Here is a 25,245-nt window from a genome sequence, read left to right on the forward strand (position 1 = left end):
TTTCTAGATATTTTCTAACAAAACGTACAAAAGATTTATAGAGAGAGGGAGAATGTTAAAGTCACTTTAAAGAACCTAAAACAAGAATCAACAGGTAAAACATACTATGTTTATGAAGAAGGTAATTTTTCATTGTAAACAAATAAATTCCCTTCAAATAAATCAGTAAATTCAAAGCAATTCTAATAAAAATTCTTAACATTTTTTAGGGAGTGGGATGGCTTAAAAATTGCTTTAAAATTGTATACAGAAGAATAAACTCCTGTAATGGATAAGAAGATTTGGAAAATAAAGATAAAATAGGGAGAGACCAGTCCCAGATTATAAAACAACATACCAAATTTATACTAATAATGTAGTAGTACAATGACATACAAATAGACACAAGAAACTGAACAGATGACCCAGAAACAAGTTCACATTCAAATAAATTGGTTACTAATAGAAATAGAAATACAAATTTGTAGAGAATTGATGGGATAATTGACTATGCTGTAGGAAAAAAAAAGTTGATTTCCTGTCCCTCTACCAAATAAAATATTTTTTTCCTAATGCAGCACTGAGGATTTTTATTGCTCCAGAGACTGTATCCAGGCACACTAATGCTCCTCATATGGACATTTCTCCTCTTATGTTCAAAGTGGAAATAAAAGTTAGCTGAGTTTTGGCTAATTTACACCAGTTCCCTAAGCAGCCGTTTATTGGAGCAGCAGCACAAATATTGAGTTAAAAATTAGATAGAGTGAGTTCCCATTGTGGCCCAGTGGTTAACGAATCTGACTGGGAACCATGAGGTTGCGGGTTCGATCCCTGGCCTTACTCAGTGGGGTTAAGGATCCGGCGTTGCTGTGAGCTGTGGTGTAGGTTGCAGACACAGCTCGGATTCCCCATTGCTGTGGCTCTGGCGTAGGCCGGTGGCTACAGCTCCGATTGGACCCCTAGCCTGGGAACCTCCATATGCTGCGGGAGCGGCCCTAGGAAAGGCAAAAAAAAAAAAAAGAAAGAAAAGAAAAGAAAAGAAAAAAAAATTAGGTAGAGGACACATATACTAAACTGTTGAAAACCCATAAAACTAGCAATACCAGTTATTAATGAGAGATACAAGAACTCTATTAATTGCCAGTGGGAATGCAAAATAGTATGGTCACTTTAAAAGACAGTGTAGCAGTTTCCTACATAGCAACACATTGTCTTACGATTGATATTTGTGCCTAGATATTTGTCCAAATGATTTGAAAAGTATGTCCTCACAAAAACCTGCATGTGAGTGTATACAGCTGCTTTATTCACAATCATCAGAAACTGGAAACAACTGATATGTCCTTCATAGATAAACAGATAAAAAAGATTGTGATAATATTCATACAAAATAATAGTATTTGATGATAAGAAATGAGTGAAGCAACAATAAGATATGGATGAATCTTAAACACATATTGATATGTGAAAAACAAAACACTCTGAAAAGGCTACATGCTGTATGTTTTCAGTTATATGATAATCTGGAGAGAGAAATTATAAAGACGGTACAAAGATCAATGATTGCTGAGAGCTTGGGGGGAAAGTTGAATGAGTGGAGCAAAGGGGTTTTTTTCTAAGGTGGTGAAGCTATTATATATGATACTGTGATGGATACCTGACATTATGCATTTGTAAAAACCCATAGAACTGTACTGCACCTCAGTGGATTCTAATGCAGGTACACTTTATTTATTTATTTATTTATTTTTTATTTTATTTTATTTATTTATTTATTCTTTTTTTAGGGCTGCGCCCACGGCACATAGACCTTCCCAGGCTAGGGGTCAAATTGGAGCTGTAACTGCCAGCTATGCCACAGTCACAGCAACTCGGGATCCGAGTCTCATCTGCAACCTACACCACAGCTCATGGCAATACCGGATCCTTAACCCACCGAGTAAGACCAGGGATCGAACCTGCATCCTCATGGATGCTAGTAAGATTCATTAACCACTGAGCCACTATGGGAACTCCTAGTGCAGGTACACTTAAAAATCATCTCAGAGGTTGTGGGGGCCCGTGATAGAATGCAGAAAGTGGCAAAATATGAAAGAGTCTGACTGTAATCCAGCTTATAATACAACCTACTAAAAGGGTAAGGAGGAAAGGTACTGACCTAAGTAACTTTAGAATTGAGTCTAGTCCATAAGATGAAAGGGAAAAGAAGTTGCCCATATACATCATATTCTAGTGATAAAGGTGTTTATGACAAGAGTACACAGGTTGACAGTTCTGGTACAGCTATACATTTATATTCGGAGTAATACAGTTAGGTAAATAGTGGATGGTGGTGGCCAGGTTTTTTCATCGTTAGAATGTGAATTCTCATATGAGCATGAGTAGGAGGCTAGAGTGATATGTGGTAACAGATTAGAGTAGAAATACTAATGTAAAACTATGTTTAGCTCAATATTGATACAGATTGCTGCTTACAGAAATACTTATAGATATTGTATATGTACTAGTTAGTATATACACATATTTCTTTGCTTTGAGCACTGAGAGTCTGGAGACAACACCAACCCAGGAACAATGAGCATTCCACACACCCAGGTTTTTGTTTCTAAGACTGTTCTTCAACAGAAGGACCCAGGGCTCATTGGAGAAGTGGCTAATTCTAGTACTAAGGCAGTATATTTGTGAGATGAACCTGGAGCATCTTGTGGTACTAGAAAGATAGGCAGTGCTCAAAAAAATTTACAAAAACCCATGGTCCTTAGAGTATGGCAGAGGGATCAAGAAGCAACTGAAAGTGCCCAATTCCCAAAGCTAAAATCAATTTGAGCAGCAAGAAATGCAAATAATTGGATTATAATACAGGTGTAAAATAAATTGCTGTGGGTCCACACCAATATAAATACATGATTGAATAAATAAATAAATTCAGGAGAAGAGAGAGATTTGCCATGCAGAGGAGTTTCAAATAATGTTAATGTGGATAGTGATGGCAACATCCTTCCATTATAATCCTGTAATGAAAAGGGAGAAAACAAAAGCAGTTTTGGGTGGAGAAACCCAACAAATATTAACTCAGGCAGGTAATGAAGTTTAATATCAGCTGGCTGATGAACTAGTAAGTCATGCTGATAGCATGTACTCTTGATGTGATAAAAATGGCACTTTTGTGGTCTTAATCCCCCAAACACATAACCTTATTATTATTATTATTATTATTATTATTTTGTCTTTTTTGCTATTTCTTGGGCCACTCCTGTGGCATATGGAGGTTCCCAGGCTAGGGGTCCAATCGGAGCTGTAGCCACTGGCCTACGCCAGAGCCACAGCAACGGGGAATCCGAGCCACATCTGCAAGCTACACCACAGTCCACGGCAACGCCAGATCCTTAACCCACTGAACAAGGCCAGGGATCAAACCCGCAACCTCATGGTTCCTAGTTGGATTTGTTAACCACTATGCCACGACGGGAACTCCCTCACATAACCTTATTTTAATTATGAGAAAAACAGCAGACAAATTCCAGCTAAAGGTCTTTCTACAAAGCAGCTTTTCAAAACTGTCAAAGTTATAAAAAACAAGGAACGCCTAAGAATTTCTCATAGCCAAGAGGATCTTAATGAGACATGATGTCTAAATTTAATGTGATATCCTGGATGGAAATCTGAAACAGAAAAATAACACTACGTAAAAAAATCTAAGGAAATCAGAAAAAAGGTACAAACTTTAGTTAGTGATAATGTGTTAATACTAGCTCATTAATCTTAGCAAATGTACCATAGTAATGTAAGGTATTAATAATAGGAGAAATTGTTTATGGGAGTATGTAGGAACTCTCTTTGCACAATTTTCTTGAAAGTTTAAAAGTATTCACTGAGTGTGAATCCTTATGTCTTTATTTGGAAGCTTCTTGGCTTTTCCTTCTGTGGGCTATTAGGACTTTATATTAATTTCAAAATATCAGGGGCAAGACAGCTCTCTTAAAGATTTTGGTAAGCTATTTTTGGAAGAAAGGTAAGAACTAGGGCCTATGGATGGAAGCTAAAGAAAGGCAGACTTTAATTCTTTGAAGAAAATACAAACTAGTGATTAGAATGGGATGAAGATGAAATAAACAGCCTGCCTGGAGTTCCCATTGTGGCGCAGTGGAAATGAATCTGACTAGGAACCATGAGGTTGCAGGTTCGATCCCTGGCCTCACTCAGGAGATTAAGGATCCGGTGTTGCCCTGAGCTGTGGTGAAGGTCGCATATGCAGCTTGGATCCCACGTTGCTGTGGCCGTGGCATAGGCCAGCAGCTGTAGCTCTGATTAGACCCCTAGTCTAGGAACCTCCATATCCTGTGGTGCGGGCCTAAAAAGCAAAAACAAACAAACAAAACAACAACAACAACAAACGAAACGAATGGCCTGCCTGAACTTGGCTTTTCATACCTGGAAAAATTTTAAACAGAGACCTCTTTTCGGATTTATTACCTGTGGAAGAGTAAATGAAATGCTGAATAAGAAGGTTTGAATAGTCTTTTTTTATGACAATATTCTGGGTCTCTACTGAGTTAACAGTCTGCTCCTGCAGTGCAGGCTCACTTTTCATTCATTCATTTATTCTTTGAACAAACAAATATTTGTAAATCACCTACCAAATGGCTGATACTTCCCTAAACTCTAGGTGTATGGCATTGAACAAACAGAATTATGGCCTTTCCTAGTCCACTGAGAGCAGTTTCCTCCTGTAGAACAGATTAGGGATACTCATAAAAACCCTTTGTCATTTAGTTTCAAAGACCACTACTATTCTTTTTATAATAAAATTATCTGAAAGGAATACAATTCTGAGTTATTGACTATAAAGGGTATGCAGATACCTCAAGAACATACTTTACTCTTATTAAACTTTTTTGGGTGAGGGTAGGAGGAATATGGCTTTTAGAACAGTGCTTTTGTTTGCCTAACCTAGGTCACCAAGATAGATATAAGAAACTAAGAAATATTATGCTAAAGACAAAAAATGTACAATTTAAAGAGAAGGGGTCATTTCACATTTCCATCTTCTTTTTGCCTATATCATATAATTTAGAGAAAATCATTCCTTTTAGTTCTGTTTTGAGACTAATAATTCTCCTTTGCAGATAACCACAGATGTTCTCAAATGAAACTATTATGTAAAATTCAAATGAATGCATGATACTTCAAGAGTTTGTTGATTTAGGGGTCAAAGAAGAGGTCAACCCATCTTAAAAAAGGAGGCAATATTTTATCCAGTGCCTACTATGTAAGCTTCTTATTTATAATTTAACTCACTACTTATAACAACCCTTGGAGACTCAAGGAGTTTAAACAATTCACTCATTTAATCTAGCTAACTGAAATGTTAAGTGGAGGAGCTAGGTGTCAAGCCCATTTGAAAACGTCAGAGTTCGTTCCCCACAACCAGACTTATGGATATGATGAAAGCTATCAGAAACTGTATTTCACAAGGTTTCCTTGGCCTTGTAAGACAGATTTATTTATTTTCTCCACAGATCTTTCTTGGAACATCTGCCGTATTTCTGATGTCATCACTAGATCATTGGGGCACATTCCTGAATAAAATAGATATGGTTCTTTCAGTGTGGTGCTTACAAGTAAATAAATTTAACGAAACTATAATAATAAATTGAGAGATAAGGGCTGAAGTAAATGAAAAGGGTGTTATGCCAGAAATCAATGAGGTTTTACTTAAATAAATTGATTGGTGAAAGTCCCTGTGGGCAATGATATTTAAGCTGATATTTAAAGAGGAGCAATTGTCAGCTGTGAAAGTTCAGAGAACAGAGTGTTGTGGGAATATCTGAAGGTCAAAATGTTTTTAACATTTAATTCTGTAATTTATATTGAGTTAAATTTTGTGTAAGGTGTGAGGCTTAGGTTGATGTTCATTTCTTTCCTGTAACTAGTTACTCCAGCACCATTTGCTAAAAAAAACTCTTTCCTCCGTTGAATTGCTCTTACATTAAGTAAATTTAACTTATTTCTGGTTGTTATACTGTGTTGGATTAATCTAAGTGTCTATGCCCTCACCAGTACCACACAGTCTTGATTATTATAGCTACATAATAAGCCTTCATATTGGGTAGACTGATTCTTTCCACTTTGTTCTCTTTAAAAATTATTTTAGCTATTCTACTTCCTTTGACTGAGAAGTATGTTAAATTTGCTAATGGATTTGAAGAACTATATATATAGGCTTCCAGTATATAAGCACGTTGTATCTCCTGATTTATTTAGAACTTCTTCACTTTCATCAACATTTTGTGATTTTTCAGCAAATAAATCTGATACATTTTTGTTAGATTTTGATCTAAGTATTTCCTCTTTTTTGGAGTAACTGTAAATGGTACTGTATTTTAAAATTTGATCTTCGTATGTTCACTGCTAGTATATAGAAATACAGTTGGGAGTTCTCGTCGTGCCTCAGCAGAAACAAATCTGGCTAGCATCCATGAGGACATAGGTTCAATCCCTGGCCTTGCTTAGTGGGTTAAGAATCTGGCATGCTGTGAACTGTGGTGTTTGTTGCAGATGCATCTTGGATCTGGTGATGCTGTGGTGGTGGCATAGGCCAGCGGCTGCAGCTCCAATTGGACCCCTAGCCTGGGAACCTCCATATGCCACGGATGTGGCCCTAAAAAAAAGACAAAAAAAAAAAAGAGAAAGAAATACAATTGATTTTTGTAGGTTTATCTTTTATCCTGAAACCTTGCTGAACTTATTTATTAATTCTAGAAGTATTTTTGTAGACTCCTTGGATTTTCTACAAAGGCAATCATGTCATTTGCCAATAGTGACTATGTTATTATTTCTGTCTGATGTGTATAAGTTTTATTTTCTTGCTTTATTCACTGGCTAGAGCTTCCAGCAATATTTTGAATGAAGATAGTGAGAGCAGAATTCTTTGCCTTTTTTTCTCATCGTAATGGCAAAACATTCAGTTGTTTGCATTAAGTCTAATGTTAGCTGTAGGTTTTCTGTAAATGTTCTGTATCAAGCTGGAGAAGTTTCCATCTCTTTCTTTTCTTTTCTTTTTCTTTTTGACATGCCCACAGCATGTAGAAGTTCCAGAGCCAGGGATCAAATCCACACCGTGGCCACAACCCAAGTCACAGCAGTGGCAATACCAGATTTTTAACCTGCTGCACCACAAGGGAACTCTGTTTCCTCTATTTCCTGAGAGTTTTGAAAATGAGTGGGTATCGAATTTTGTCAAATGATTTTTCTGCATAAATTGGTGTGATCATGACTTTTTTCTTTAACCTGCTAATATGATGGATTAAATTGATTGATTTTTAATATTAAACCGTCCTTGTACCCTTGAATAATCCCATGTGATCGTTGTTTATAATTATTTTTATTTATTGCTAAATACTATTTGCTAATATTTTGTTAAAAATTTTTGCATCTGTATTCTTGAAGGATGTTGGTCTGTAGTTTTAAATTTTTAATACTTTCTGGCTTTGGTATCAGGGAATACCTGCTGCTAGCTTCATAAAATGAGAGTATTTTCTTTTAATTTTCTGGTAGAGATTGTGCAGAATTGGAGTTAATTCTTCTTTAAATGTTTGCTAAATTTTTCCAGTGAAATCATTTGAGCTGGAGCTTTCCTTCATGAGAGTTTGAAATTTTTGAATTCAATGTCTTTAATAGTTTTAATTTTGAGTGAGTTGTGGTAAATTGTGTGAATTTTTTCTGGATGAATTAGCATATTTTATTCCAGCTATTAATATCACATGTGCAGAATTGTTCCTTGTATTCCCTTATTATCCTTTTGTTCTCTGATGGATCTTTATTAATATCCTGTTTCATCCCTGATATTGGTAATTTGTGTCATATTCCTTATTTTCTTTGAGAGTCTTTGGTTTTCTCCATTTTTCCTATTTTTATTTATTTATTTATTTAATGTCTTTTTGCCATTTCTAGGGCCGCTTCCGCGGCATATGGAGATTCCCAGGCTAGGGGTCTAATTGGAGCCGTACCCACCGGCCTACGCCAGAGCCACTGCAACTCAGAATCCGAGCCGAGTCTGCGACCTACACCACAGGTCACGGCAACACCGGATCCTTAACCCCACTGAGCAAGGCCAGGGATCGAACCCACAATCTCATGGTTCCTAGTCGTATTCGTTAACCACTGCACCACAACGGGAACTCCTTTTTCCTATTTTTAAATGTCCTTGATTTCTACTGTTTTCTTTATATTTCCTTTCCTTCTGCTTTCTCTAGTTTTTTTTTTCTAGTTTCTTGAAATAAAAGCTTAGACTGTTGATTTAATTCTTTGTCTCCTCTCTAATGTATGAGTTTAATGCCATAGATTTTTCTCTCAGCACTAATTTTATATTCCACAAATTTTCATACATTATATTTTAATTTTCATTCTATTCAATGTGTATTTTTTATTTCCCCTGAAACGTCCTCTCTGACCAATAGATTGTTTAAAATTGTTTAACTTAGTTTTCAAGTAGTTGGAGATTTCAATTTCTTTCCTTTTTTATTGACTTCTAATTTGATTCCATTGTGGTCAGTGAACACAGACTGTATGATTTCACTTCTTTTAAATTTGTTGAGGTTTAATTTCTTGCCCAAGATATGGTCTCTCTTGGTATACGTTCTATGGTCATTTGAAAATAATATATGTTCTTTTGTTGTTGGGTGGAGTATTTTATAAGTGCTGATTAGATCCTGTTAATTGGTGTTGTTGAGTTCTGTATGCTTGATGATTTTCTGTAGAGTTGTTCTATAAACTGTTGAGAGGAATGTTGAAGACTCCACCTATAATTAGCAATTTGTCTATTTGTACTTCCAATTTTATCAGTTTTTACTTCACATCATTATCCGCTGTGTTGTTTGGTGCATACACATTTAGGATTGTTATATCTTCCTGGTGTATTGACTCTTTTTATCATTATATGATGTCACTCTCTGTCACTGTTAATTTTCCTTGCTCTAAAATCTATCTTTCATGATTTTAATATAGTAAATTTTAATTTCCTTTTGATTAATGTTTGGATATCTTTTTTAATTTTACTTTTTATATTTTTATATTTGAATTGAGTTTTTTTGTATACAGTATATGGTTTGGTCATGTTTTAAAATATACACTGTTAACCTCTGTCATTTAATTTTTGCATTTAGACCATTTTCATTTATTTTAATTATTGATGTCAGCGATTAAGCCTACCACTTTGTTTTTATTACTTCTTTATTTATTTATTGTTTTTATTTCTCTGTTTTCTTTTTTCTGGTTTCTTATGGGTTACTTGTAAAAATTTCTAGAATTTATTTTGATTTTCTCTATAGTATCTTTGAATGTATCTCTTTTTATAACTTTTTTAGTGGTTCCTCTAGGTATTGCATGTACACAGTGCCACAGTTTATTGGTGCGATTGTTTAACTAGTTTGAGTGGAGTATAGAAATCTTACCTTCTTTTACATCCCTATGTTCTCTCCTTTATGCTATAATTATCTTGAATAACTCCTCTACATGTATTTGGAACTGCACTACTGTTTTAGCGTTTGTTTTAAAGTACAAACATAATTTAGAAAAGTCAAAAAAGGAAAAAATGTCTTTTACTTACCCAAGTTTTTGTAATATTTTCATCTTTCCTTCCTTCCCATTAACCTTCCTTCTGTCAGACATTCTTTCCTTTTGATGTTCCAAGGTTTATTCTTTAATAACTTCCTTTCTGTTTAGAGAATTTCTTCAACCATTCTATTAGGGTGGGTCTCCTGCCAAAAATTTCTAAAGTTTTCTTAATTTGAGAATGTCTTTATTTCCCCTTCATTCCCAAAGTATATTTTTGCTGGATATAGGATTCTGGTTTGACATTTTTATATGCCAGTACTGGTAAAATGCTATACCAGTTCCTTCTGGCCCTCATGGCTTTTGATGAAAAAATCTATAATTATTTAAATTACTTTCTCCTTATAGGTAAAGTTTCATTTCATTCTCACTTCTTTCAAGTTTTTGTGTCTTTAGCTTTTAGAATTTTGATTTTGATGTGCTTTTTTATGATTTATTTAAATTTATACTTCTTGGAATTTTTTAGCTTCTTAAATCCGCAGGTTAATGACTTTTTCCAAATTTGGGATGTTTTAGTCGTTACTCTTTCAAAGTGATTTTTCAGTCCTGCTCTCTTTATTCTCTCCTTCTGGGGCTTTGGTGACACGAATATTAGGTATTTTGTCATAGTCCCAAAAGGCTCTGAGGCTCTGTTCATTTTCTTTCTGTTGTTTAGATTGGATCATTTTTATTGTTCTATCTTCAAGTTCACTTATTCTTTCTTCTGCCATGCCATTCTACTACTGAGCTCCCACACTGAGTTTATTTTTATATTGATCATAATATTTTTAAATTTTAAAATTTTGATTTGGTTCTTCCATATATTTCATTTTTAACTGAGATTATTTTTCATTTGTTTGAAGAATATTTAAAATTGGTCATTGAAGCATTTCTACCATGAATGCTTTAAAATATTTGTTAGTTCTAACATCTCAGTCTTCTCTGGGTTGGCATATGTCGATTATTTCTTTCATTCAATTAGAGGTCTTCTTGGTTCTTGGTATAATTAGTGATTCTGGATTGAAATCTGGACATTTTGGATATTATGTTATGAGACTGTGGATCTTATTTAAGGCTCTATATTAGCTGGTTTTATTGTACACTGCTTTAGGAAGTAAAAAGTAGGGGGAGCTGCTTCATTACTGTCAGGTGATGGTAGAATTCCAGGTACCAGACATCTGAATGTGAGGACTTCTCATTACTCCTTGGTGGAATGGGAGTTCTGACTCCCTAACAGCCTCCACTGGTGTCTCCCTGGCTTGCAGGGTCTGGAATTCCCTGTTAGTGGCTCTGCTAACACTTTTGTGGAGGTAACTTCATGGCTAGGTTTGATAAAAATCCTGACTGTTCACCATGTCTCTTCAGACACTGCCTCAGTGGGGATGGAGAGGAGTGCCTTATTACTGTGGGATGGCGATGGAAGTCCAAAACTTCCCACTGATACTGTAGTGGGACTTTTGTAACTACCCAACAGGTCCCTATGCAAAAATGAACTTTGATCTGTACATACCTCACAATGTATAATAAAATCAACTCAAAATGGGTCAAAGACTTTAATGTAAAATCTAAAATTATAAAACATCTAGAAGAAAGGTGATGCAGTTTGTTTACAGTACTATCACTATCTAAAATTGCCTCATTATCTATTTGTATGCTTACTTATGTATTAATTTTTACCTATTATTGACTGTCTCCTCCCTAATAAAATGTACATTCCATACATTCAGATCCAATAAAGCATCTCAAACAAGAAACTGTCAATAAATATTTCTTGAGTGAATGAGTGGGTTACAGACCAAAATGAACTGTCTCTTAAGAAGCAATGGTGTGTGCAGACTGTTCAGATATAACAAACTGGAAGGGGGCTTATGGGGGCTAAAAAACAAAGGCATTCTCAGTCAACATTTGCATTTAAATTATTTGATCAAAATTTAGTGCCTTCTTTAAAAAAAAGAATCTGACTTCAGTTGCATGTGTATAAAAAGCACAAGTAGCAAACTCAAATGCCTAATATTGGTGGCTCTCAAATCACCCAATATTCAATTTTTAGTTTTAAAAATACTTTACAATTTCAAAGGTTTCATACTAAATTAATTTGTCAGATTCTTGGTTTTCTGTGGCTTTGTTATCAAACTGGCTCTATGCATATTCTACTGTTTTTACTTTTACTTCAGAGGTGTTATGAGTTTAACTAATCTTTTGCATATATTGGTATTTGTATGCATGGCATGTGTTTATCTGTGTGTCCTCTCTCATCAGAAAAATATCTCCTAGGTAGCCTAGGCAGGATTTCTAACTATATAAGACAACAGCATTAATTGGAATGCCAACAGGGTAAATTATTTTTGCATATTAATGCAAATTGTATAGTGATACTGTTTAACTGTAGTGGGATCATGAATTTATTCTCTCCCTCTAAACTACTGTATTTAATTAGCAGTAATTGCTTGTCTCTCTTTGTTCTCTTACTCTCCCCTTCGTGCCTTACATATAGTTTAAGATAGAAGATAGCATGATAAAATGTTTCTCTCATGGAGCCATTCTTCTTGCTGCGGCCAGAAAATGATTAAGTATACAGGAACTCAATAAGCAGAAGGAAGCCATTTTGTGATATTTTCCTTCTGTCCTTAGTGATTAATGGAACATCCTTTGGAAAAAAACAAAATAGCTTTATAGTATGCTCGAAAAAGACTTTTAAATTATATTATTACTACTAACTATGCTTTATGCTGTGTACATTGTACATAATATGTACATATATTACTGCATTTAATATAACGATTGGTACAAGTATTATTCTCGCTTTATAGATGAGGATGTTGAAGCTCGGAGAGCTTAAGTAACTTGCCTAAGGTCATACTGTGGATGTGGTATCGGCCCCTTGTCACCCTGGTCCCGAATTCCGCAGTCTTAATCATTATGCTCTACCACTTCACCAAACCCTACACCTTTACTTAAACATATGGGGAAACCGAGACATGGAGATAAAGGCTGAGTTATCCAAGGCTGCAGGAACATTTCATTCGTTTACTTAGTAAACCTTTAATGAAGACACTATTTGCAGTGGGTGGTGTTAATCACTGAAATATATGTAGGCAAAGAGGAATAAATTGTAGTCTGTTCTCCCTGTCTTAATAATAATGTATAGTTTTGAGGAGGTGAATACATACAAAATTAGGGAAAGGAAAAGAATAAAGTGGGAGGAGTGGAGAAATTCCGGGTGTGGGTTGAATGCAGCAATAACCCAACTTTCAAAATGAGAAAACTGGGCCATTGTGTGTTCCATGATTTAATTCCCATCACAATAGTGTCACTGTGGCAGTCTTAGAGTTCATCCCAGGTTGAGGTCAGCTCAGCCTACAGACCAAGGAGTTTGCTCTTGTATTTGTTCATAGCAGCCCAGTTGGCTGTAAAAGCAAAATAGTGCAGGGGCAGAAAATTTCAAAACTAGCTCTCAAACCCTGCCCCCAGTAGTCAGTCCTGCACTTTTTCTAATGTTTCCTTGTTGTAATAAATAGGATTCAAGACATTAGTTATCAGCCAACTCTAAGTTCGGTGAGAGCATGAGAAAACCAGAGACATATCCTCAAAATCATGCTAAAGAAAATCAGCAAAATTGTCCATCATTTAAAGGTATGGGAAAATACCTTTGTGGGTAGCAAAATAAGAGACATTTCCTCTGGAAGGATATTGGGGACCACACTCATCTCATCTCTACTAACAGTTGCTGAGCAAAACTGTGTTAGCTCTCAGATTACAAACTATTTTACCCTAGATGAAAGAATAAAAAAAAAATTAAGCATCATAGCAAAAAAGAGTTAGGACACAGTTTCAAATGGAGATTTTTTTTTATTAGGAGTTTAAGTTTATTTATCAAACCCATTTTCCAACCTTCATATGCTTTGCTGCAATGTGTGTTCCTTTGTGTAGCTATCCTTGGATTCTGTACAAGTATTAAATGGCTCGATTTTTTAATTATTTTAAGAGCCAATTCTTCTGAGTCCAAATCTCATACTCTGCCCACTTTACCACATTGTCTTATCTCAAAATTGAGTAGGAGTCCTGCCTACTTTTCGCATTCCATCTTGTGGGTCTATTGAAGGCCAAAAGATTTTTGTTGGAACACAGTTATCTCCCAAGCCACCTTATTTGTGGTACAATTTCTGTGGCCAAAAGACTGTTTTCCAATAAAAATAGATAAGAAAGTGTTGGAAAAGTCAATTTGTGTGTGTGTGTGTGTTGATGGGGCTCGTGGCATTTCTGTGCAAAGTGTCAGTGGGTGACCTTACTTCCATTTCCTGCAAATGTATCTTGTCTACAGTATTTTGATCTTTTTAACCTGAATAGAAAAAAAATCTTCATAGCAAAAAACACTGAAGGCTGATTTGATTTCATGTTCCTGTGAAGGTTTTTTACCTCTGTATTGATGGGGGCCTCTGTGAACTTATTCCTAGTTGGCATTTACTGGCAATTTTACAATCCATGCTTGGCATGAAAAGTGTGTGATTTAGAAAAACGATTTAAAAAAATCTTTTTGAAGACCAGGCTTCTGTAACTTTATGAGTTTTTTTAACAGAAAAAATATGTACAGAGACTTAATAAAGAATAACACTGGAAAGTTTAAGGTAACCGGCAACCAAACATGTATTTGGGTTTCTAGGCAGAAGTTATTTGAAAGTTGGCCTGGATCACATCATTGAAATTTGAGTCCCGGCACTGCCAAGTACCAGCCATGTGACCTTGAGCAAGTCACCTCACCTCTCTGAGCCTAGGGAAAATTTGGTACCTGCCTAACCAATCTCAGGGAGTGGCCTAACCAATCTCAGGGAGTGGCCTAGAGATTCAAATAAGATAATAAATGTGAAAATACCTTGCTGACTATAAACTGCCTTGAAAATAAAGAGGGCAAGATTAATAATAAAATTTAAATATATCAGGTATATTAATATGAGACCCGAATAGAAGAGGTAGGGGATGCTTATAATGATAACCTCACCAGAATAATAATATTGAGGTTGGACATTATGAATGAAATAATAAAATGTCTCCCTTTCTTTTACTATTTTTCCTTGTCAAATGAATCCTTTAAAAACTGACATTTTCTTTTGTATGTGAATGACTTTGTTCCTCTCCTAACTCAGGCCTGGATTTTTCTTAAAGATGTGGCAGGGTGAAGACAAGCATGATTTTGAGACTTAAGCAGAGACAGGAAGAAAAGAGTCAGGAGCAGGTGAAGGAGGAACAGATAGTGGACTCAGGCTCCACTGTTTTCATTATAACCAAATAAACATGAATGACATCTCTCAGACGAATTTAAACATTAGCAGAAAGGACAGGTGTTTCAATTTGATAAGCACCAGAGCAGGTGAGTTAATTATTAACCTGAGAAAGCCTTTTAATATTTAGAGCCATACCAACCTCCAACTGTTGATAGGCAACTTAACTGCTTCCCCCCAAATTACAATAATAATTTAAAAGTATATATAACATTTGTGATTTTTAAAGTACATTCATGTGCTTATCTTGTTTTTCACAACACTGGAAGGTGGGCAAGGGGAGCAGGAATCAGGGACTTGCCTGAAGTCACAGAGAAGACAGATATCCTACTATATTTGTGAAGGAAAAAAATATGTATTGGATTCTTGATCTAAGAAAGGTATAAGGAGAGCATATATCTAACTATTTTTACTTTACCTGACTTTCTTTTTAAGGAAATGGAAGTTCTAAATTACAAAAATCACCATAGGAACAGCAATGAAATTTTAAAGATGCCATAAATTGAGAACTCAGAAAGCTTTATTACCAAATCCATTGACATCGCATCTCAATTATGAGTAGATTTACTAAAATTTCAGTGGCAGATATTTGCTTCTCACAAATGAATCTTCCACTTTTTTCCTACTTTTTCTGAATTCAGATTAATTCAACAATTCAAAATACTTACTGAACATCTACTGTATGTGAGGGAACACATTAGGTTTTATGAATGTACAATTGACTAGATTTTGAGAGAAGACTCTACATCAGTGCTGTCTAATTCAACTTTCTGTGATGATGACAATCTGCCTGTCTATAGATCTGTGCTGTGCAGTATGGTGGCCACTAAATGCATGTAGCTGTTGGGTGCCTGACAAGTATAGTCTGAAGTAAGGAACTGAATTTTAAAATTTTTAAAATTTTAGTTAAATTTAGATTTAAAATGGTGCCATATTGGACACTGTAGTTCTAGACCAAATTCATAAAGACTGCCTTGGTGATGTTTTCTGCAGAAAGTTTTGGTGAAATTTCACTTTTAGATACCTTTTATATAGAAGTGAGAGCATTGAAAACATTTTTTCCCATTTTTTTCCTCCAGCATGTATATTGTTTTTACTGTGTTATTTGTGTTCTCCTCCCCTCCTTCTCCTCTTCCTTTTCCTTCTTCAAATCAGCTTTCAATGTCTGTTGATCTAGTCTGGCAGTGCCATCACTATTATTTGTTCTGTTCGCTCCCCATTAATCACTTCGGTTCAGTGATTCCTATACGTGGATTCTTTGCACTCCTTGGGAACTCAGTGAAGAAAGATTCTTTGTAAGATTTTATTGAAGTCCATCTTTGAACACAATTTCATTCTTTAAGTGATAGTTCCTCTTCTTTTGGTGATGTATTAACAACTTGACCTTATCAGTCTTTTTCTGATTCCTCTGTGAGCATCGTCCTTGTCTAATATGAGGACACAACAGCTGTTAGAATGATAAAATCTGTAATCTTACCTTGGCCTCCATGGTTTTGCATAGTCTGGTGTGTGACAGGGGGAATCTGACATTTAGTTCTTGTTCTTCTACTTTTATCTAGGTGACCTTGGTCCAATGGCATAATCCTTTTGGACCTCAATTTCCTTACCTGTGAAATGGGACCAGCAAATAAGGCCATCATCATAGGATTGTTATGGAGATTAGGGGCCATACCTGGCCTGAAGATCCCTCAGTGAATGTTTCTTCCTATACTCCCTTCCTCTGTTTAGAATAACCCTTCAACTAGGAAGAAGATAATTTTTACAATAATTGAATGAGACTCCAAATACTCATAACTCTACTGAAATGAATTTTTGTCAGAGTAAATTGAGGTCTTACCCTTTTCCACATAGAGGCATTTATCTTTGAAATGGGGGACTGTATTTTGGCTGGCACATCTAATCTCTTAGAAAATATAAGTATTTACCAAGGATGTGGGGCTTCCCAGAGTTGAGCAATACTTTAGTTTTAGGAAATGTAAGTATTTCGTAAGGTCAAAGCAGTAAAAGGTGGGTATCTTTGACTTATTCCTTAGGTTCAGGGAATTTAAACCACATCTTGAATTCTTGAATAGTGGTTTCATGCCCAAAACAAGATTTTTTTTACTCTTTCCCCCCTTGGAGATATGGGCTTATGATACTTGAATCTCCATTAAAGAAGAGATTAGTTTTACATAAAAAATGTAGCAAGAATAATATAATATAGCAACTTCCCCTCAATCCATGGGAATACTTTTCCAAAACCCCAGTGGATGCCTAAAGCCACAGAGTATTTGACCCTATATATACTGTTTTTTTCCTATACATACATACTTATATACAGTTTAATTTGTATATTTGGGACAATAAGAGATTAACAACCATTACAAGTAGTAAAATAGAACAATGAACTATATAAAACCATTTATGTGAATGTGGTCTCTCTCTCTCAAAATATCTTATTGAACTGTACTCCCTCTTTTTCTCCTTGAGATAACATGAAATGATAAAATATCTAAGTGATGAGATAAGGTGAGGTGAATGACATAGGCAGTGTGACATAGTATTAGGCTATTATTGACTTTATGACTTATGTTAAAGAAGGATTAACTGCCTCAGATGATCCTGGATCATCTGGACATGATGATGTCAATGGTGGGATGTCAGGAGCAGATGATGTTGATGGTTGGAGATCCCAGGCTAGATGGAGCCGAATGGCTCAAGATTTTCTTCATGCTACTCTGGACAACGTACAATTTAAAACTTATGAATTGTTTTTTTTTCCTATAGTTTTCCATATACTGTTTTTGGACCATGATTGAGTGCAGGTAACTGAAATAACCAAAAACAAAACCATGGATAAGAGGGACCACTGTGATTAAGTTTCTGTGGAGAGCTTTGTCAGGAATCAGGAGTCATCAGTTTTCTGCCCTGAAACTGGCTCTGCAACTTGGGACAAATGGGTCATTGAACCACTCTGGGCTTCAGGTTTATGCTTTGACTGACATTTTATATTTAAATGATACTTGAGGTGTTAAATTTCCGTGAATCTTTGTATAACGCTCTTTCATCTTAGAGCTTTCCTATATCTGTATTTTCTCTGCCTGGAATGCCTTCCCCCTAGATAGCCACACAGGTCACCTCTTCACCTCCTCTAAGACTTTGTTGATGTCACCTTAGTGTGTTCTTTCCTGGACCCTCTCCTTCTTTCTTCATTTACCTCTTCCCTCCCCCTCTTTATATTTCTTCATAACATTTACTGCCTTATAATATGCTTTGCTATTTCCTCATTTTATTATATTTGTGGTCTTTCTCTCCTGCCTGGAGTGTAAGCAAGATGGCAGACTTTTTTTTTTTTGTCTTTTTAGGGCTGCACCCGCGGCACATGGAAGTTCCCAGGCTAGGGGTTGATTCGGAGCTGCAGCTGCCAGCCTACACCGCAGCTCAGGACAATGCTGGATCCTAACCCACTGAGTGAGGCCAGGGATAGAGCCTGCATCCTCATGGATACTAGTTGGGTTTGTTACTGCTGAGCCATTATGGGAACTCCAGGATGGCAGACATTGTTTACATTTTAGTTTATATCTACAATAAACCTGATACACAGCAGGGACATACTAGTTGTTGAGTGAATGAATGAAAGAGTGTATTCTCTCCTTGGGTTCTCAGACAATCTATGATAGTGTTATAATTTACAAATTTAAATTATAAATTTAAATTTATAAGTTCAAGTATTTATTTGAGTATTTACTTGTAGTTCAGAAATGAGGTGCAGTTTGAGTATCTATTTACAGATCAGAAAAAAAGATATAAGAAGAAGAAAGTCAAAAGGCGAGTCCTGTTCCCCACTCTGCTTTCAATCTGCTGTTGAGATTTACCAGAAATTATTCAATCACTCCCCCATTTTAGAGTATTTTGATTGCTTACAAATTTCAGGGTTACTTTAATTCTTAAAGATGTGTTTTAATTCTGTCAAATCCTTGAGATTTTGGTAGCTATTAAGCCAATAAGCTAATAGCCAGTTTGGTAGCTATTAAGATACCTTTTCAACAGATAAGAAGACTGAAATTCTGAGGAATTAAAGGAATTTGCTGATAGTGTTACAATTGAAAGAAGCTGGACTGAACACTAAACCCAAGTATTACTGAAAATTCTGTTACTTCAGCTACATCTGCCTTTGATGGGTGAACATAAAATGATTTTCTCTCTAACTCTCTCCATCTTTTCAATATGACTTTTAGTGCTATTTTAACACAAAGGCTCCCTGGGCTTGGCCGACTTTCTGAGGCCAGGCTTAATTTCCAGGCATCTTCAGCCAAAGCAAAGACAGGGGTGTGAAAGAGCACTGGGGTCAGGGAGCAGTGAGCTACTGCTCGTGTATGGGTTTTAGCAGGGAGAGGGAGGAGCTTGACCTGCAGCTGTTGTGTGGACACACAGAAGTCTCTGGAAGATAACACCTACAGTGTTTGTCAGCCGACCTTCTGCATGAGGGGCATACATGGTCCATTAATTTACATGTGGAGTTCTAATGGGGAATCCAATTAGGCAGGGCTCTTAATTGCTGTGATTTGAGATACTCAAATCACCAGAGGGTTGAAAATGTTATTTCACTCACACAAACTCTGAGGCCTTGGTCATGAATGCCTTTACTAATACCGATTAAATAAATAGTCCTCCTTATACTTCAAGGTTACCATGTATATATATGTTGAATTTGATTACTTTTTAATTAATTTTTATTTTACTGACCATAAATTTAAAAAATACATTTGGGAGTTCCCATTGTGGCTCAGTGGTTAACGAATCCGACTAGGAACCATCAGGTTGCACGTTCGATCCCTGGCCTTGTTCAGTGGGTTAAGGATCTGGCGTTGCTGTGACCTGTGGTGTAGGTTGCAGACATGGCTCGGATCCTGCATTGCTGTGGCTGTGGCGTAGGCCTGCAGCTGTAGCTCCAATTTGACCCCTAGCCTGGGAACCGCCATATGCCACAGGTGCGGCCCTAGAAGAGACAAAAAAAAAAAAAAAAAATTTGGTTATTTTTTATAAATAGTGTCTTAATGGAAGACTCAGGTTTTTAGCCAAGTAGACCTGGTCAAGTTACTTAGTGCCTTTGAATCTCAGATTGCTCCTGTGGAAAATGGAGACAATATACCCAACATGTGCCATGATGACTAAATGAGAAAATAAATGCACATAAATGCTGACTAATAAAAGGTACTAAATAGTATCATTATTGGTACTGTTTCAGTAGAAGCTCTCTTGTGCTATGATAGCAGGACTAGAAAGAGATGGCTTATTGGTTTATTGGCTTATACATTCATATTCATTCATTCAAATATTATTGAATATTTTCTGTGTGCCAACCTCACTGAGCTTGTGCTCTCTAAGGAGAACATGTATTAGTTTTCAGTGGTTGTTGTAGCAAATTATCACAGCCTCAGTAGCTTCAAATAACACAAGTTTATTAGTTTGATCTGTTAAGTCATAAGTCTAGAATAGGAATCACTGGGCTAAAATCAAGATGCTAGCAGGGCTACCTTACTTTCTAATTGCTCTAGGGAAGACTCCACTTCCATTTCTTTTGCATCTTATAGAGGCTGCTTCCATTCCTTGGCTCATGACACTTTTCCATATTCCAAGCCAGCAATGTTGCATCTTTCTGAATATTCTTCCATTGCCACGTCTCTGATGCTCACCTCAGCTAGAAAATGTTCTTTTAAGAGCTCATGTGATTAAGTTAGGTCCACCTGGATACCCTCCCCATCTCAAGGTCTTTAACCTTAATCACATCTGGAAAGGCCCTTTTTCCATGTAAAGCAACCCAAAGCCACAGGTTCCAGGGATTAGGAAATGGCTTTCTTTGGAGGGAGTATTATTCTGACTGCCATAGGGTACACACTATGAAGAAAACAACATGAGTGAATAAATTTGAATATGTAATGTGAGTTATTGGTAAAGGTTAAGGACTGGAGTGAAGCTGGCTAAAGAGAATAGCGAGTTCCAAAGAAGGGAAGGGGTTTCTACTTTGCATAATGTAGTCAGGGAAAATCCTTACTGATAAGGTGACATTTGAACAGACACTTGAATTTGCTTAAAGCAGAAACTTTTAAACAAACCTCCATTTTAAACATTTTTAAATGTATAATGCATAAACTAAATGAAATGTATAATTCACTAAACCTTTGATAAAGAGCCAAGACATATGGAGTTCCCATCGTGGCGCATGGTTAACGGATCCCACTGGCCTTGCTCAGTGGGTTAAGGATCCATCATTGCTGTGAGCTGTGGTGTAGGTTGCAGACATGGTTCGGATCCCATGTCGTTGTGGCTCTGGCGTAGGCCAGTGGCTACAGCTCCGATTCAACCCCTAGCCTGGGAATCTACATATGCTGTGGGAGTGGCCCTAGAAAAAGGCAAATAGACAAAAAAAAAAAAAAAAAAAAAAAAAAATGAGCCAAGACATATGGACACTAATCAAGCATCATCTAAGTTTTCTCATTTAATTTTCTTTCACATGGACCAAGAACCCAAAGACATTTACCAGAGCAATTTGAATCCATAATCTTATGGATTTTGACAATATCTCCCCACCATTTTTCAGTTATTGTAATGGCATTTTTAATTAACTTGCTTATTTTCATATTCATAGTTTTTTATTTTATAGAAATATATTAGTAAATTATATAATTGCAGTAACTATCTTAAAAACTCCTTGCAGGTGGAGACTTTCTCTTGCCCTTTTTACAACATATATCTTTAGAAAACTCACACATCACTAAACACATGGAGGCTGGGGTGGTGAAGGACTAACAGACAAAAACCATTGTGTTTGTACCCAGGTGGAGTTCAGAGTGCTGCTTACTCACTATGTGGTCTTCAGAAACCCACCCAAACTCTCGGAGCCCAGCTTTTCTCTACTTAAATGTGGATAATTCATAGTGAATTTTATTCTGAGGATGCAAAGCTATGCTATATTTAAAAAGCTGATATGGTACCAGAATATAATGTGTGTTAAATATACAGTGCTTAATAAGTACTTAATGTTTAATTAAAGAGGACTGTGAAGGATTGCTGATTTAGTTATCAAATAAAAAAGGCGTTGAAAGCCTTCAGTGAGGATGATTGTACAAGCCTATGTATCAGGTCAAACTAGACCAATAGTAAATTTAGTACCATTATTATTTGTTAGAAAACAGCATCCAGTTTCATAGCAGTAGCCCATTATACACACAATACACTTTTTATCTAAATGGTTTTTAGGCTGACCTCTATTCATTTATTTTTTAATGCTATAAATTTTCCTCTTACTTATTCAAAGTTTGAACGGCTTATGATGAAACCATTAATAAATATTTCCCCCCGACAGGTTATTCTTCAGCTCTTCCTGTCCAGAAAGCAAAGACCAATATGATAATATGTGGGAACACAAACATATTCTCTCTTTGAGATATCTCTGGTCATAGGACAGACTCATTAATGTTGTCATGGCAACCATCTTCTCACAGGTTACAAGCTTGTAAGCTTCTACTAAGATGCAAATCTAGCTTAAACAAAGCAAGCTTACTCTGAAATGGCATGTCAACTTTCAAGGGGCAGGGCAGTGCTCCCAAGGATTTTATTTTTTCCACATTCAATGTACTATTTAAAGACCTTATTCCCTATTTTGTCCCAAAGAGAAAAGGTAAGTTAAAATGGAATCTAAAAAGCTCTCCTTTTACATTTATTTGTTTCTTGCGATTGGTTGTTTTATCATCTCTTGATGAGTCAAGGCAAATTGAAATGTCTAGGAGTCACTCAAAAAATATTCAATCTAAACTCACTCATTTATTTAATTTATCTATCTATCTATCTATCTATATGTTTATTTATTTTAGGGCTATACCTGCAGCATATGGAAGTTCCCAGTCTAGGGGTTGAAACAGAGCTGCAGCTGCCAGCCTACATCACAGCCATAGCAACACCAGATCCAAGCCACATCTGTGACCCTATACCACAGCTCACAGCACTGCTGGATCCTTAATACAATGGGTGAAGCCAGGGATCAAACTCACGTCCTCATGGACCCTAGCTGGTTTCGTAACCCTATGAACCATGACAGGAACTCCCTAAACTCACTCTTGAAGCCTTCTTTTCTTCTCTAAGATTATCCCCCCCCCTTTTTTTTGCCCATATGGTCTTTATACTGATCACAGTGCCATTACTCGCGTTATTGTTCCCAAAGTGAGGAAGTTAGGATGAGAAAACCTACTCTGAGTCAGTTCCTTGGTGTGGAGCTGGATTCGCTCCCTTCCAATATACACAACTTGGCCTTGGCCCGTAGATACTGAGGCATCTCTTCCTTGTCACCATAGAGGAGTAGTGGAGGAAACACTTTACTCATTTTTTTCCCAAGAGAGGAGAAACTGCTAAATCATTTAGTCCTGGTCTGATCTTCTGTGTGTTGGTACCATCGATGTGACTCTAGAGCCAGAGCCCACTTCCCCTGTCATTTCCTCCAGGTGAGGTGCAGAGTGAGGTGCAGAAGGCAAACTTTTCCTGCTCCTTCACTCCCTCTCTGTTAGAATAGCAGATTCCTCTCCACCTGATTCTTGTCCTTATTCAGTCCAGTCAGTGTTCCCAGGTAAATACCTGTATCTGACTTTCTGATTAGCTTTTTCTATCCTAAATGTGGCCAAGTGTATAAGGCAGGCCCAGGCTGTGTTCTTCATTTGGGAAGATGCTTGGGCATGAGACCTTCTCTGAAAGCTTGAGATTTGACTCAGAAAGGAGGAAGTCTCGCTTTGGCACTGATAAAGCCATATTCTTGAACACAGTTTAATAAACTAGTCAAAAATGTGATTGCCTAATAAGTGGCAGACAATGTTTTAGGCACAGAAGTACCCTAGTGAACAGACAGTTTTTGCCTTCAAAGAACTTGTGTTCTAGTCAGGGGAGAAATAAACATGAAAATTAAAAAAAAATAGTTAAATTTCACAAGTGATATGAGTCATCATGGGCAAGGTTATATTTTGGTAATAAAGACCTCCCTCAGAGGCTTACAGCCACAAAGCCTTACCCCTAGAGAGGAAGATGAGGCTACATCATACTGGAACTTGTAGGAGATAATAAAGAATTTGGAATGTAATGAAAAGCCTTTGGTGAGACTTAAGCATGTGAGTAATGTAATCTGAGTTATCCTTTCGAAAAATCTCTAGGCCTAGTGTCTAAGTGGAAGATGTATTGTAGGCGAACAAAGTGATGGGAATTGCTGAGGTCAACAATAAATTAAGGTAAGTGGCTGGATATTAGGAGAGCACAAAGAAGGGTAATAAGTGGGAGATTGCTGGGTTTTGCAAAGAAAGGTAGGAGAGACATTTATAATGAGACAAAGGGAAGCGAGTGACCTCTCTGATCTCTAGTTGAGCTTTGAGAAGACAATCCTTTTGAACCAAATGGAGATGAGTGATGATAGATGGTCTGGGGTACTTGGCTCTCTGATGGAGACTGAGGTGACAGCTACATTTGGTGGCTTGCATGGAGATCTCAGGTGGGACTCACTTGAAGCTGGATGTGTTATTGTAGTCTAGAATATGCAGTCATTGAATTTCTGAGGATGGCTACTTTTACCTAAAGATGGGATACATGTGGCACTGTAAGGTGTGTATTGTGGAGATTTATAGAGTTGTTATCAGTTGTGTGTTTTTTCATTGCCAGAATCCTGAAGTGAGTGAGGGAGTGGTGAATGGTAAATCCTAGCATCTTGTATCCAGTCTCTTTTTACTAAAGTGATCTTGTGTCATTTAATTGTTAGGATCCCCAGGGAATATAGTATCACTCTTTTCACAGATAAAGAAACTGAGGTCAAAAAAATTAAATAACCCAAGTTCATGCATTTAGGAAGTTCTATTATGCCACAGTATTTTATAGTCATTAAGTAATTATTTCTAATATTATTAAGCCAGATAACTCTCACCCTTCCATTCCTAAATCCATCTTTTATTCTGGTAAATTATTGGAACTCTGCTTTATTTATAGCCTTACAAAGCAAATGAACATTTAATACACCTCATTTTGTTTCAGTGCTATTCGGTTCAGTTTGCCTCATTAACCAGGCATGTAGAGCCTCTGTGTACAAGGTACTCAGCCAATACTGGGTTTAAGCAATGCAGAATGAGGTTTGTATCTTTCTCTTAAAAAGCCTATAATCTAGTGAGAAAAATGGAACTTTAAGTAACTGAGCAATAAACAAATATTGTCCCCATTTGATGAAAAAGATACTAAAGCTTAGAGAGGTCACCCACTCCTGTATGAATGTCCCTGCCTCCTTTTAGTAGAGAGTTTTAGCCGATAGAGCATTAGACTGAAAATTGGGACATCTAGACCTTGTCTATTTTAATTAATTAAATGAGTGACTTTTGGCCAGAAAGTCCTCTATTTGCCT

The 25,245-nt window shown here is 36.5% G+C and overlaps 1 protein-coding gene across 15 annotated transcripts in view; it reads left to right on the forward strand.

The window, feature by feature from the left end:
- Positions 1-25,245, forward strand: part of LOC106504595 (uncharacterized) — a 666,799-nt gene that overhangs the window by 162,925 nt on the left and 478,629 nt on the right. The gene's annotated exons all lie outside the window — the stretch shown is intronic.

The sequence above is a fragment of the Sus scrofa genome, chromosome 8 (genome assembly GCF_054392235.1).
Source record: "Sus scrofa isolate SSC_HxYL_T2T_F1_AM1 chromosome 8, Sscrofa_HxYL_maternal_Yorkshire_Landrace_v2.0, whole genome shotgun sequence".
NCBI classification, from domain to species: Eukaryota; Metazoa; Chordata; class Mammalia; order Artiodactyla; family Suidae; genus Sus; species Sus scrofa.